We start from the raw sequence: 13,172 nt of genomic DNA, 5'->3' as shown, positions 1-13,172 counted from the left end.
CAGTGAGCTATTATCATGCCTCCATGATACTACACTCCAGCCTGGGTGACAGAGTAAGACCCCTATCTCTTAAAAAAATTAGAAGCATATTATACAAGTAAATATGCACTAAACTGTCCAATAAAGCATTGGTTTTGTAATTTTTTTTTTAATAGAGACAGAGTCTTGCTATGTTGCCCAGGCTGGTCTTGAACTCCTGGGCTCAAGGAATCCTCCTCCTTGGCCTCCCAAATGTTGGGATTATAGGCCACTGCACCCAGCCTGAAGCATTGTTTTTAATAGTAAAAAGGAAAACTGATTAATATATTAAATTCATATAATGGAATATGAAATGAGGGATACAAAATTAAATGAACAAAAATATATGAATCTGAAAATATGATTTGCTTGGGCTTATAACGCTGAGTCAAAAAAGTTAGTAGCAGAAGAATTTATAATATTTACATGAGTTTTGTAAGACAGCTTTATTGCTATAATTCACGTAACAATACAATTTACACGTTTAAGTGTACAATTCAATGTTTTGACTATATTCATAGAGTTGTACAACTAACACCAGTATCTAATTTGAGAACATTTAATCACTTCCAAAAGAAATCTGTACCTACTGGCAGTCACTGTTCATTCTCCCCACATATTCCCAGCCCTAGGCAACCACTAGTCTACTTTCTGTCTCTAAAGATTTACCTATTCTGGATTCTTCATATAAATAGGACCATACAATATATATCCTTTTCTGACTGGCTTCTCTTGTTTGGCAATGTTTGCAAGGGTCATCCACGTTGTAGCATGCATCAGTACTTCATTTCTTCTTATGGCTAAATAACATTTCATTGTATAGACATACCACATTTATCCATTCACCAGTTCATGAACATCTGGATTGGTTGGTTTACTGAGAGAGGGTCTCACTCTGTTGCCCAGGCTGGTGTACAGTGGTGTGATCACTGACTCACTGCAGACTTCACCTCTGGGACTCATGTGATCTCCCACCTCAGCTTCCCGAGTAGCTGGGACTACTGGTATCCACCATCACATCCACCTGCCTCGGCATCCCAAAGGGCTGAGATTAAAAGTTTCAGCCACGATGCCCAGTCAACATTTGGATTTTTAAAAATTATTTGGCTAAGATAAATAATGCACTGCTGTGACTAACATGCACATACAAATCTCTGTGTGGACGTGTGGACATTATATTTTCATTTCTCTTTGGCATATATCTAGGAGTAGAAATGCTGTGTCATATGGTAATTCTGTGTTTAATTATTTTTAGGAATGGTCAGTTTTCCAAAGCAACTATTCTATGGTACATTCCCACCAGCAGTATGTGAATGTTTCACCTGAAGTTTTGTAACATTCAAAAAACACACTATATTCTTTAGGGATAAATATATGGGTAGTAAAAATATTAACATGTATGAGAATGATAAATATCAGATTGGGGGGGTTTAAAAGAGTATACAGGAGCTTCATTATATTTATAAAGGTTTATTAAGTTGTACAGTTATGTATCCAGAAAATATTTTATTTTCACTATATTTTTGTGGTCTAAAATATTATATGATTCAAAGTAAAAATTGACAAGTAATTAGGCTGCATTGTGAGAAATAAAATAAAGTTAAAAGTGAACTATTAAAAAGCATGATGGGAATATAATGATTTAGTTATGGAGCATTTTGACTTTATTAACTTTGACAAAATTCCAGTATCAAGGAATACAATTTTTTTCTGCTAGTATAGAGAGGTGGAGATATAAAAATTACCACTTTAGAAACACTGTATTTTATGTCTTTTCCTCTTTTATTACATATATCCTATAATTTCAAATATAGAATAACCTATGTAGCAAAGCATATATATATATATGTCATATATATATATATGACAGGTAATATCACACTGATAATCAGGAAAAATCGTAGGAATCCAGAGTAATTTCTTCTTTTTTTAATAGCAAGAAATAATCAAAGAAGCCAAAAAATGTACAGGCTTAGCCAACAACTATACTTCATAAGTAAAGAGAAACACATCAATGCAGTTAACCTCAGTTGAATGCTAGAACTCACTTTAAAAAGCCATGCAAATTGCCTAATACTCATGGATGGAAAGCAATTGCTTTGACATGTGATGTAATGACAGACCAGGGATTTTAGAAAAGTAATGTATTTTTGCCTACTGAAAGTTCTAGAACCAGGCACAAAACTATGCAGGTAAAACATACTCAGGTTTTCACCTTCTTCCCTCATGCAAAAAAGACTATTGCTTTAGAAAGTCAGAGCAGACTGCAGACTATACATTTTTTAGAGGCTTAAAATGTTAACTATTTCTTAATTCAATATCTAATAAATTCCATTAATTCAGACGTACAGACAAGGAAAAACCTCCTAATTCTACCAATCCTTTTTCCAATCCCTTTTAAAATTATGATGCATATCTTTCCAGACTTTATATATAAACACACACATATATACACACACATAAATATATACACACACACATATATGCAAAAATAATGAAAGTCAATGCAAAATTAAATAGAATAGTATAAGGTATACAAAGGCAGCACCCAAAAACAGAAAACTTCTTCCTTGGCCAAGTTATGAACAAGATGAGAAACAGAACGGGGAATAAAATAACACTTCTGTTATTAACAGAAGCTTTACGTATATTGGCCAAATGAACTTGCTAATAGTGAACCCCAGAAGTGGGCATGCCTTAGCACTAGAGAGGGAAAGGCTTCTCCCTGCAGGGGTAAGCCTCTGTATAACTTATTCCATGGAGAAGCAAAGGAAAAATCACTCAGTGTGGTGCAAAGACTAGCTAGTCCTATACAGAAGGACATAAGTAAGGCCAGTAATTCTCAAACTTACCAATCAGGTGTCATCACACCAGAGATTAAGTGAATAAAAAAGCCAAGGCAAGCCAGGTGTGGTGGCATACACATGTCATCCCAGGACTTGGTAGGCCAAGACAAGCAGATCACTTGAGCCCAGGAGTTCAAGACCAGCCTGGGCAACATGGTAAAACCCTGTCTCTACAAAAAGTACAAAAAAGTTAGTTGGGCCTGGTGGTACACGCCTGTAGTCCCAGCTACTTGGGAGGCTGAGGTAGGAGGATGGCTTGCATCTGAGAGGTGGAGGGTGCAGTGAGACAAGATCACATCACTACACTCCAACGTGGATGACAGAGTGAGCCCCTGTCTCTACAAAACAAAACAAAACAAAACAAAAGGGCAGGCTCAGGGTGACACTAATGGAACTCTCTTCTCACAAAGAAAACCTTAGGGGTAGAGAAAAAATATTCACCACTAATATTATGATTACGCTAAATGTATCATTTCTTAACATGCATTTCTACTCATAAACATCTGTCCACGTTCATAAATATACAGCTATACCAGTATTTTTAACAGCTGCATAATGTACCATTATATACAGAGTGGCCACAAAGTCCCAAAACAAGCTACTGAGAAGTTATCAGCAAACTGGCTGTAAATCCATCAAGCACTCAGTCTGTCTTTTTTGTTACACTCATTGGTATCACTCATATTGGTGCCCCACATAGACTAAAAATATAAAATAACTAGGAGGGCGGGATTTTGTGCATAGTACTTTCTGAAGATATTTCACAGCATTTTTTGTTTAGCATGTCTTTGCCAGCACTTTTCACCACATCCCACCCCCAGAATGAATGTAACCATCATGGCACAAATTTTTGTTTGGTTCACTATTATTATTCTTAGTACATCAGCAGTATGTAGGGCACAAAGTAGGTGCTTGATAAATATTTGTTTCATGAGTGAATGAATTACGCTGGTTGCTCTTCCATATCCCATTAGCCTGGTACAATGTGTAAGGTGGGAAACAACAGCAGAGCTTTTGAGTACAAAGCTCAGAGTTAAAAGGGCTTTAACTCTGATGCCCATCTGTAGACATGGTTTGGCTAACCTGCGCAAAGTTCTGGACCAACCAAAGCTTCACTGCTGAGCAGACAAATATTCAAGGGGCTACAGAGGATCGAACTTCAATAGCAACACCTCATGGCAACAAAAGGTAACAGCACTAGTGAGCTTATGAAGTTCCAGTTCTCTTATTTACTGAAGAGGAGTAATTCTACATTTGGGAGTCTCAACAAGGAGACAGGGTAAGTGGGGAAGGCAGCGCTTCAAGAGCTTCTTAGACCGATAGGTGACTAACTTTATATACTGAGTCTGAAAAGCAAATCACATATATTACAGCTTCATGCTGATCGTTCCTATTCGCTTATTATGCGGTTTTTGCTATAAAAGAATCTACCATTTTTCTTTTTTTCTTTTTTGAGACGGAGTCTTGGTCTGTCACCTGGCTGGAGTGCAGTAACTCGATCTTGGCTCACTGCAACCTCCACCTACCAGGTTCAAGCGATTCTCCTGCCTCAGCCTCCTGAGTAGCTGGGACTAGAGGTGCGTGCCAGCATGCCCAACTAATTTTTGTATTTTTAGTAGAGACACAGTTTCACCAGGTTGGCCAGGATGGTCTTGATCTCTTGACCTTGTGATCCGCCTACCTCAGCCTCCAAAGTGCCGGGATTACAAGCATGAGCCACTGCACCTGGCCCCATTTTCCTTTTTATAGTGTTATTTAGCATACTGTTTGAACTACCGGAAGATTAAATATTCACCCACATTCTCTTCTGCTTATTATTCCCCTTTTACACAGAAGTCTTTAGCGTATTAGAACTTCATTTTGTATATCTGGAACCTGACGCATGGTGTGAGGCAGAAACAGAGAAATATTTTTACAAACTTTTTGTCAGTTTCACCATAAGAATTTATCCTTTCCTCACTGATCTGAGAAGCCAGCATCATCAATTACCAAATTATACGAGTATGCACATGTATGAGTACAAAGACACACACATAATCAGGTAAGTCTGATTTTACACCATGTAATACCTACCTAGTCCAACTAGAACTCAACTTTTCATGATATTTTTCCAATTCTGGTCATGTAATACATTAAATATGGAGCCTTTCTGATGCCTGGAAAAGCCTCCCAACAATTTTTAAAATATCTAATTAGACTATTGTTTCATTTAATTTCCATTGAAAATGGAAAATTCCTAATTTGAATACTCTATCAAGCATAGTTTAGTCTCTACAAATATAGGACTCACAATTACTTTTTTTAAAAAGCATAAAATCTGAAGACTTCATGATGGCCTGCCAAAAAGGACTTCGTTTTTCAAGTGAACTAAGTAACATTTAAATTATGTACTTAGGAGTATTTTAAACCCCTGGAAAATTTTAAATATTATAATTAAGAAACCATTCTTTTATAGCATGTAACTTTGCCCAATGTTGGGGCCCTTTATTACATTATTCTGTGTCAAATGCATAGAGAGGGAGAAAGTTAAGAGCCCTCCTGGGGCCTAAATGCTGAATCACCAGCATTTGGTGGGTGTAAGTCATAACATTTCATCACCAGGCTTCGATTACTGTATATAGAGAGCCTCAAATACAAAGTGAAATAGCTTAGAAAGAGTCTAACAATATGATGAAGAATCATTCCATCAATACCTACCTATAAGGAACAAAAAGGCTCCCCGCTTACAGTCATTATGTCCAAAGTACAGCTTTAAAAAGAATCTAGCTCTACTCGTAAAACTTTTAATAAAATAGGCTCTATCATTTATAAAAAAAAATTAACTACATAAAACAAGAAGGCCTGCAAGAAATCTTTAAAGCTCCTCCTATTATGTTTGCAAATAAAAACTCATGACTAGTCTTCTGCTTCCAAACATGATAGAATATCTGGTACCAGACTTGTGATCCTACCAAAAACAACTAGAAAACAGGCCAAAATCGATGAGGCAACTGTTTTCAGGAAACGAATAGCAGGCAGAGCAGGTCCCAGATCTCTGAGGGAAACGAAATATGTAGTGAGCCTCACGATGGCCTCAGCTTTCTGCCTTGGAATACTTTCCTGTCCAGCACAAGGAAGACTAACTCAAGCAGAGCAGCTGAGAGACAGAAACTAGGCTTCTAAGCACAGTGATTAACCTCCAGAGGCCCTTGGTCAAGGGCTGGGCTACACAAACACACTCGAGGGGAGTCTCTATGGAGTCTAGCAGAGATTACCTGCTATGGGGCTGAAAGGTCAAGCAGCACTGGGAGTCATCCCCCCTATTATGCACGGAATGTTTGTGTTTCTCCCAAAATTTTTATGTTAAAGCCATAATCCCCAGTGTGGCTGTACTGGCAGAGAGGCCTCTAAGGAAGTAATTATGGTTAAATGAAGCCGAAAGGATGGGACCCTAATCCAATAAAATTAGTGTCCTTTTAAGAAGATACACCAGAGAGCTAGCACTCTCTGTGTACACAAACCAAGGAAAAGCCCTATGAGGACACAGCAAGAAGGAGGCTGTATATAACCCGAGAGGTGAGCTCTCACCAGAGAGCAACTCCGCTGGCACTTTGATCTTGGACTGCCAGGCCCCAGAACTGTGAGAAAATAAATTTCTGTTGTGTAAGCTACCTAGTCTATGGTATTTTGTTATGGCAGCCCAAGCAGGCTAATTAACACTGCCCAAACAAAGCAAGAGAACACTTCATGCATTTAGCTGAAACCCTGAAAAGGCCACACCTCAGGAGGAAAAGCTCTCTAGAATTTAGTGCAAAATGAAAATAGGCCTCCCTCACAAAAGATAAAACCAAACCTGTCAAAACTGAAAAGATCCCCTCAATAATATTACAACCTGACAGAACAAAACTCAACACAATTTACACGAAGACAATGTAATCTAGCCTCCCTACAAAGAATAATCACAATGTCCATCGTAATAAAAAAAAAATTACTAAATAAGCAAACAAATGTCCCAAAATCAAGATAAGTCAATAAAAACAGACGTTTGCATAACCCAAATGTTAGATTTAGCAAAATAACTTTAGAGCCATTATTATATATATTTTCAAGAATGTAAAGATTGATGAATGCTCAACAGAGAAATGAAAACTATAAAAATGGAATGTCTGAACTGAAAAGTACAATATCCTAACTAAAAAGTTAATTAAATGGGCCAGGCGTGGTGGCTCATGCCTGTAATCCCAGCACTTTGGGAGGCCTAGGTGGGTGGATCATGAGGTCAGGAGTTCAAGACCAGCCTGGTCAAGATGGCGAAACCCCATCTCTACTAAAAAATACAAAAAATTAGCCGGGTGCAGTAGGAGGCGCCTGTAATCCCAGCTACTTGGGAGGCTGAGGCAGGAAAATCGCTTGACCAGGGAGGTGGACATTGTAGTGAGCTGAGATCATGTCACTACACTCTAGCCTGAGCGACAGAGCAAGACTCTTGTCTCAAAAAAAAAAAAAAAAAAAAAATTAAATGAACGTAAAAGCAGATAGAAAACTGTAGAAATAAAGTTACTGAACATGAAAACAGGTCAGTAAAAGTTGAATAGAGAGAAAGGATGATTGGAAAATAACTAAACAGAGTCTCACTATATTTGTTTTTTAAACTTGCTATGTAACAAATCACTCCAAAATTAACATTGGGATCACCACCTATTATTAGCTCACAGTTCTGCAGTTCAAAATTCAGGTCAGTTAAGCTGAGTTCTGTACCAAATGTACTGCATAACTTGTTAGGGATTGGTGTTATTGAACTAAACCATGGTAATCAGGCCAAGCACGGTGGCTCACACCTGTAACCCCAACACTTTGGGATGCTAAGGTGGGAAGAGTGCTTGAGCTCAGGAGTTTGAGACCAGCTTCAGCAACCTAGTGAGATCCCATTTCTACAAAAAAAATCAAATAATTAGCCAGGTATGGTGGGATGTGCCTGTGGCCCAAGCAACTCACAGAAGGCTGAGGTGGGAGGACTGCTTGAGCCCGGGAGACTGAGGTTGCATTGAGCTGTGATCATGCCACTGTGCTCCCACACAGGCAAGAGAGCAAGACCCTGTCTCAATGAACGAATGAATGAATGAATCAATCAATCAATCAATCGACCACGGTAATTAAATTCACACATATTGGAACTAAGGACTATCTGTACATTAAAGCAAAGTTTACATCTTTCTTCAAATGTGTATGAAACTATTAAAAACTGGAAAGAATCTAGGACAATATACACAGCATTTTCCCTGAATACAATGGATTTTTGTTAAAACACCTGTAATAGGCTGGGCGAGGTGGCTCACGTCTGTAATCCTAGCACTTTCGGAGGCCAAGGAGGGTGGATCACTTGAGGCCAGGAGTTCAAGACCAGCCTGGCCAACATGACGAAACTCCATCTCTACCAAAAATACAAAAAATTAGCTGGGCATGGTGGTGCATGCATGTAACCCAGCTATTTAGGAGGCTGAAGCAGAAGAATCGCTTGAACCCAGGATGTGGAGGCTGCAGTGAGCCAAGACAGCACCACTGCACTCCAGTCTGGGCAACAGAGTGAGATTCTGTCTCAAAAAAAAAAAAAAAAAAAACTTGTAATATCCAATCACATGGAAACTAACCATCAGAAAAATGTGGATAGAGTATAATAGAAGGCAACATAAAAATGTATTATGATTAAGATACTATATATCAATACTTTTGGATATGACTAAAGCAATTCTTAGAACTTTGTATTACACTGCTATAACAGAATACCTGAAACCGGGTAGTTGATAAGGAACAGAAATTTATTTCTCACAGTTCTAGAGGCTGGAAAGTCCAAAATCAAAGCACTGGCATCTAGTCAGGGCTTTCTTACTGTGTCCTCACATGGCAGAAGGTAGAAGGGCAAGGGAGAGTGAAATCACTCTTGTAAACCCTTTTTATAGTAGCATGAAAGCATGAATCCATTCATGAAGGGAGTACTCTCATGATCTAAACACTTCCCAAAAGGCCCCATCCCCCAACACTACTGCACTGGAGACTGTTTCCAACACACAAATTTTGGGGGACACATTCTGATCATAGCAATCTTAGAAAAAAAATTTGCTTTTTATTAATAGGAGAAAGAAAGCTCAATTATTTCTATACCTTAAAATTGCAGTATAAGAACCAAGAAAAACCAGGCAAAAAATATATATTTTAAAAAATATATATTTATATATATACATATACACATATATATACTTTTCTTACATATATATTTTTAGCTAGTTTTTCTTGGTATAGAAATAATTTTATATATGTGTGTGTGTATATATATGTCTGTGTATATATATGTGTGTGTGTATATATATATGTGTGTGTATATATATATACGTGTATATATATATACACACACATATATACTTTTTTTTTAAGCAGAAACAAATCAGGCATGGTGGTGCACACCTGTAGTCCCCACTACTCGAGAGGCTGGGGTGGGAGAATTCCTTGTGCCCAGGAGTTCGAGGCTGTAGTGAGCTATGATCAAGCCAGTATACTCTACCCACACCCTGAGTGACAGAGTGAAACCCTTGTTTCTAAAAAAAACAAGAAAAAGAAAAAAACTAGAAAATGAAAAACAAGTAAATGAGTAGAATTAATTATACACTCCAGGAAACCACAGTTGATAGCTTTTACTAAAGACAGAAACATTCTTTCTTTGGACTAATTCATTAAAAAACTAAATTATTCAAAAATGTAGAAAAGCTATTTTTTTCTAGTTTATAAATAAATTGTGTACACTTAGACTATTAAATCATTATATATACTTGTTAGGTTTCTAGATTACACAATTCTTGTGTAGTAAAATTTAGATTAAAATATTTAAATGCCCAATACCTCAACCTGACTAAATATTTCTTCTCCTTCTCAGCCTTAAATGACAATGATCCTATTTAGCATTCTATAGTTAAACTTGGGTTTAACATACATTTTCTCACTTAATTTTCCTCCCCATTTAATGTTCTGTTTGGGTTAACATTTATTGATGCAAATCTTTATTCTGGGGAAAGCAGCAATATAAATCCTTCTTTAAAATACATCTGCATACCTTCTAAATGAAAACCTACTTACAGCTCTGAGTACTGAGTGACAGATATAACAATTTAATGAAAAACAAAGATAGCAATTACGCAATAACTCCTGAGCATTTTACATATGCTAAATCCCTTGCTCCTCAAGTAAATGAAGGATCCCCGTAAGTGGGGGCTGGGCTCGGTGGCCCACACCTGTAATCCTAGCACTTTGGGAGGCCAAGCCAGGAGGATTACTTGAGAGGCCAGGAGTTCAAGACCAGCTGGGGCAACAGAGCGAGACCCCATCTCTAAAATAAATAAATAAATAAAATAAAAAATTAGTCTGGTATGGTGATATGCACCTGTAGTTCTATCTACTCAGAAGCCTGAGGCGGGAGGACTCTGTGAGCCCAGGAGTTTGAGTTTACAGTGAGCTATGATTATGCCACTGTACTCCAGCCTGGGCAACAAAGTGAGAGCTTATCTGTAAAATAAATAAATAAAAATAAAATATGTATAAATGGGGAAACTGAGATACAGAAAATTATTATTATTTGAGACAGAGTCTCACTCTGTCACCCAGGGTGGAGTACAGTAGTATGATCTCGGCTCACTGCAACCTCTACATCCCAGGTTCAAGCGATTCTCCCACCTCAGCCTCCCAAGTAGCTGGGACTACAGGCGCACGCCACCATGCCCGGCTAATTTTTGTATTTTTAGTAGAGACAAGGTTTTGCCATGTTGGTCAGGCTGGTCTCAAACTCCTGACCTCAGGTGATCTCCCCACTTCAGCCTCCCAAAGTGCTGGGACTATAGGCATGAGCCACCATGCCCAGCCCAGAAAATTATTAAATAACTAGCACAAGGTTATATACCTAGTAAGCAATAAAATAGAGATTTCAATCTATGCCCTCTGGCTCAGAATGTGTGCTCCAAGTTCAAACCACTATATTAAACTGCCTTTTGAGTGCAATTTTTGTTCAAAATTGCCAAATTAACATAGTTTTTCTGTTTCCCTATGTATAAATATCTTAAACACACTGAATAGGAAACATGCAAATTCAACTCTTGTTTATAAGCAAAGGATCAGGCAGAATGTCATGATTAACTCCATTTACTAAACCATATAATAATATAATATATTTAAGAGCTGCTTCCTCTGGTGGAATACAGATCAGTCACTGCCATTCTATTCAATTCTCATATCACCACCAGCATTTTTGGGGGGACTAGGAGGAGTTAAAGGGGTTGAGCACATAGGGGAGACAAGGAAAAGAAGGGGTAAAACACACATAAAAGGTATCTTTTACTGTCTTTTAATATTTTGAACCATCTATTAAAAAGGCAACAGTCCTGGGGCCAGCCTTTATTTTCCTGCAAGTTCACTTTCTTAGGAGATATTTCCAAAACATCCTCTGTAATCCTGTTAGGTGAGAACCATGTCCTCCCCAGCACCACAAAATGAGCACACTCATTTACACACACCCTTAGTCAGGAGACAGGGCAGAAGCATGTATGTGACAATTTCCATTATAATAAGTCTATCAGGAAGCATGATGTGCCATTTTCCAGTGGCTGGGATAAAGGAAAAATGAGTCTCCAAGGTAGCCAGTAACATGCCAAAAAGTTACAGATGGAGAATCAAAAGGAAATAAGCCAGATAGATGATTACATTACCTCTGCAGACTGAGAAAACCATTATGCACACAGTGTATGCACCTGTGAAGTACTGTCGGGCTTCAGGGGTGGGATACACATCACCAATTAAACTATGAGGACCGGCCTTGTCTACATCCAGCTCTGAAGCTTTCTTACTAGCTTGTAAGCTTTGGGGTAGTTGACCTCTGCCCTGACTCAAACCCGAATCTATGTTCTCATTTGTCAAATGGAGATTAAAATAGCTGCTGTGCTTAAAAAAAAGAGTTGTGAAAATTAAGTGAAAAGATGGAAAAAATACTTAAACAAGTAGTACTTTGAAAAAGAGAATATTCATTTAGCAAATAAATGTATTTAAAGGTGCCCAACATCAAGAGTCATCAGGTAAATGCATATTAAAACTACAATGAGGGTTGGCCGGTCGGTGCTTCATGTCTGTAACTATAGCACTTTGGGGGCCAAGGCGGGTGGATCACATGAGGATAGGAGCTGGAGACCAGCCTGGCCAAAATGGCAAAATCCTGTCTCTACTGAAAATATAAAAATTAGCTGGGCATGATGGTGCATATCTGTATTCCCAGCTACTCAGGAGGCAGGAGAATCACTTGAACCCGGGAGGTGGAGGTTGCAGTGAGTACAGATTGTGCCACTGCATTCCAGCCTGGACGACAGAGCAAGACTCTGTCTCAAACATACAAACCAACAAAACACCCCACAATGAGATACCCACTAGAAATGTCTAAAAATTTTAAAACTACACTACCATGTACTAATAAATTTCTGACATAAAATTGGAATAATATGACAAAATGAAAAATCAAGACAGGGGAAGAAGAGAAGTGGTCAGATTCAGGGACAGAAGACAACCAAGAAGGAAAAAAAAAAAACAAGAGATAAAGAAATGATATATCCTTAAGTTTTGCTTTGATATCTGGGTGACAGATGGTTAGAACTAATGGTTATCAAGTATAAATATATTTGTATCTGATATCTCACCCTACATACATACATACAAGGCCTATTCTTAACATCTATAAGCGATGACCATTTCAGATTGTCAATAATTTTCAGGGGACAATGGCCATTGTCAGATATCTGTCACAAATGACCTTCTTATGTTCAATCTCTACATTAAATACAAACATTTATTCATTATCAGGTAACTTAACAGAACCTAATAAGGCATTAATGTCTAAAAATAAAAAAAGTTCTTCCACTTCAACCCTCCACCTCAAGGACTTAGTACTGCTGAGGACAAACCAAAACCACTGCACATGCTAGATTTCTTTAAGCAGACCTTTTTTTAGAAGAGAAGGTTAAGATAATTCATGTCATGACAAATGAAAGTAAAAGCTGCTGCTCTAGATAAGAACAAAAAAACTCCTTTTTAGTACAAATGAGAAGTAAAATTCTGAGTCACTACAATTCTCATATTGCAAATGAAAATAAGCACGTGCTTACTAAGGGAATGTTTACTGACCAAGAAAATAGTTTGCGAGTTTTTAGATACAATAAAAATTTCACCGAAGAATAAATTTTTCATCCAAATGCTATCCTTGAAAAATTATACCAAACATGGGGAAGACTGTACATAAGAGAAATTTTT

General features: G+C 37.8%; 1 protein-coding gene across 2 annotated transcripts in view; it reads right to left on the bottom strand.

The window, feature by feature from the left end:
- STAM2 (signal transducing adaptor molecule 2) overlaps positions 1-13,172 on the bottom strand; it is a 51,708-nt gene that overhangs the window by 30,949 nt on the left and 7,587 nt on the right. Inside the window, exon 1 of one of the 2 annotated variants that reach the window (XM_012457060.3) lies at positions 2,871-3,046. The exons of the other annotated variant lie outside the window; for it this stretch is intronic. The gene's annotated coding sequence lies outside the window, so the exon portion shown is untranslated. Of the gene's footprint in view, positions 1-2,870; positions 3,047-13,172 lie in introns of those variants that run through there. 2 annotated transcript variants of the gene reach the window in all.

The sequence above is a fragment of the Aotus nancymaae genome, unplaced genomic scaffold (genome assembly GCF_030222135.1).
Source record: "Aotus nancymaae isolate 86718 unplaced genomic scaffold, 86718_ANA_hifiasm-v0.15.2.pri h1tg000029l, whole genome shotgun sequence".
In the NCBI taxonomy this organism is placed as follows: Eukaryota; Metazoa; Chordata; class Mammalia; order Primates; family Aotidae; genus Aotus; species Aotus nancymaae.
This window is presented reverse-complemented; position numbering and strand designations above follow the sequence as displayed.